Raw genomic sequence first — 2,009 nt, forward strand, 5'->3', positions numbered from 1 at the left:
GAATGACTGAACCAAGGCAGTGGATTATTGTGATTTTGCATTCCCAATAGCTTTATTTTGTGGAGGCAGCTGTGTATTCTGGATGATGCCTTACCTGCAGAGGGTAAATCTGAAAATAATAATGATAATACTAATAATAGTAATAATTATTATTATTATGGTACTTGTTAAACACTTACTACAAGTTAAGTACCAGGGTAGATACAAGTTAATCATGCACTGTCCTAAAGGCTGAAGAAAGATACAGGATAATCAGTTTGCACACAGTCCCTCGCCCACATAGGACTCACACTCTAAGGGAGAAGGAGACTAGGAATTGACACCCCATTTTGACAGCTGAGGAAATGTAGAATTTAAATGACTTGCTCAAGGTCATATAACAGGTAAGTGTTGAAGCCATGATTAGAACCCAGATCCCTTAACTCCCAGATCTGGGCTCTTTCCACTAGGCCATGCTGGTTCTTGCCCTTCTAGAATGCCCACTATGAGTGGAGGGAGCCGACTACTTCTGTGAACCTCCCCTCAGCTAAGCCCCCTTTCCCTCTGCTCTTTCCCCTCCCTCTTCCCCTCCTCTCAGCACTGTGCTCATCTGTATATATTGCTGATTTGTATATATTTTTTATTACCTTATTTATTTTGTTAATGAGGTGTACATCCCCTTGGTTCTACTTTTCGTGATAATGTTGTCTTGCTTTTGTTTCACTATGTTTTGCTCTGCCGTCTGTCTCCCCCGATTAGACTGTGAGCTTGTAATTGGGCAGGGATTGTCTCTATCTGTTGCCGAATTGTACATTCCAAGTGCTTAGTATAGTGCTCTGCACAAAGTAAGCCCTCAATAAATACTATTGAATGAATAAATGAATGAATGAGAGTTGGGTGGATCAGAATCTCAGGCAATGAGGTGATTCCCTGGGGGAATTGCAGAGAATTCCTTGGCTGGCTGGAACTCATCAGTGGCCTATACTTTGTTCAGTGCTATTAGATTTCACATTCTCAGATTTCAGAACATCCAGCTGATGGGCTTTCTGAGACTTTTCCCTGGCAGCCATGCCCCCATCCCCACTGCTGCAGTTGGGGGCTCTCTATGGTTTTCAGAGCCCTGGAGGACAGGTGGTAGAGAGTGTGCTTTAAATTGAGGGATTCTGAGGAAATCAGCTAATATGCAGAAGGCCTAGTGGAAAGACTACCCAAAAGCAGCATGGCCTAGTGGAAAGAACCAGGGCCTGGGAGTCAGAGGACTTGGGTTCCAATCTAGGCTCTGCCATGTGCCTGCTGTGTGACCTTGGGCAAGTCACTTAACTTCTTTGTGCGTCAGTTCCCTCATCTGTAAAATGGGGACTGTGAGCCCCATGTGGGACAGGGACTGTGTCTGACCTGATTACCTTGTATCTACCCCAGTGCTTAGAACAGTGGTTGGCATATTATCTTGTTATATGCTGTCGAGTCATTTCTCACCCAGAGACATCATGGAAACATCTCTCCCAGAATGGCCCACTTCCATCTACTATCATTCTGGTCATGTATCCATAGAGTTTTCTTGGTAAAAATGCGGAAGTGGTTTACCATTGTCTCCTTCTCTGCAGTAAACTCGAATCTCCGCCCTCGACTCTCTTATGCCACTACTGCCAAACATGGGCAAGTTTTGACTTGTAGCAGATTGCCTTCCACTCACTAGCCACTGGCCAAGCTAAGAATGGAATGGGTAGGCCTCTGCGTGACTCACCCTCCCATAGCGGAGACTGGTAGAGTACTGGAAACTCTCCAGTTGTGACCCTGAGAGGAAGTGTGGCACATAGTAAGCACTTAACAAATACCAAATTATTATTATTATTAAAGGGCCAAGGAGGAGGATTCAGAGGACTGGATTCAATACTCCACTACTAGTCTTATCACTAATCCACTTCAATGTCTATAGATTGTAAGCTTCTTGAGGGTAGGGATCTGATCCACAACTTTGTTGCATTGTACTTTCCCAGCTGCTCAGTACAGTGGCTTGCACCCAATAAGCA

The 2,009-nt window shown here is 44.5% G+C and overlaps 1 non-coding gene across 1 annotated transcript; it reads right to left on the reverse strand.

The window, feature by feature from the left end:
- Positions 1–1,645: 1,645 nt before the first annotated feature.
- On the reverse strand, positions 1,646–1,783 carry LOC114817131. The gene has a single exon (XR_003764981.1). It is a non-coding gene; the product is annotated as a small nucleolar RNA SNORA7 (small nucleolar RNA).
- Positions 1,784–2,009: the final 226 nt, after the last annotated feature.

The sequence above is a fragment of the Ornithorhynchus anatinus genome, chromosome 1 (genome assembly GCF_004115215.2).
Source record: "Ornithorhynchus anatinus isolate Pmale09 chromosome 1, mOrnAna1.pri.v4, whole genome shotgun sequence".
Classification (NCBI taxonomy): domain Eukaryota; kingdom Metazoa; phylum Chordata; class Mammalia; order Monotremata; family Ornithorhynchidae; genus Ornithorhynchus; species Ornithorhynchus anatinus.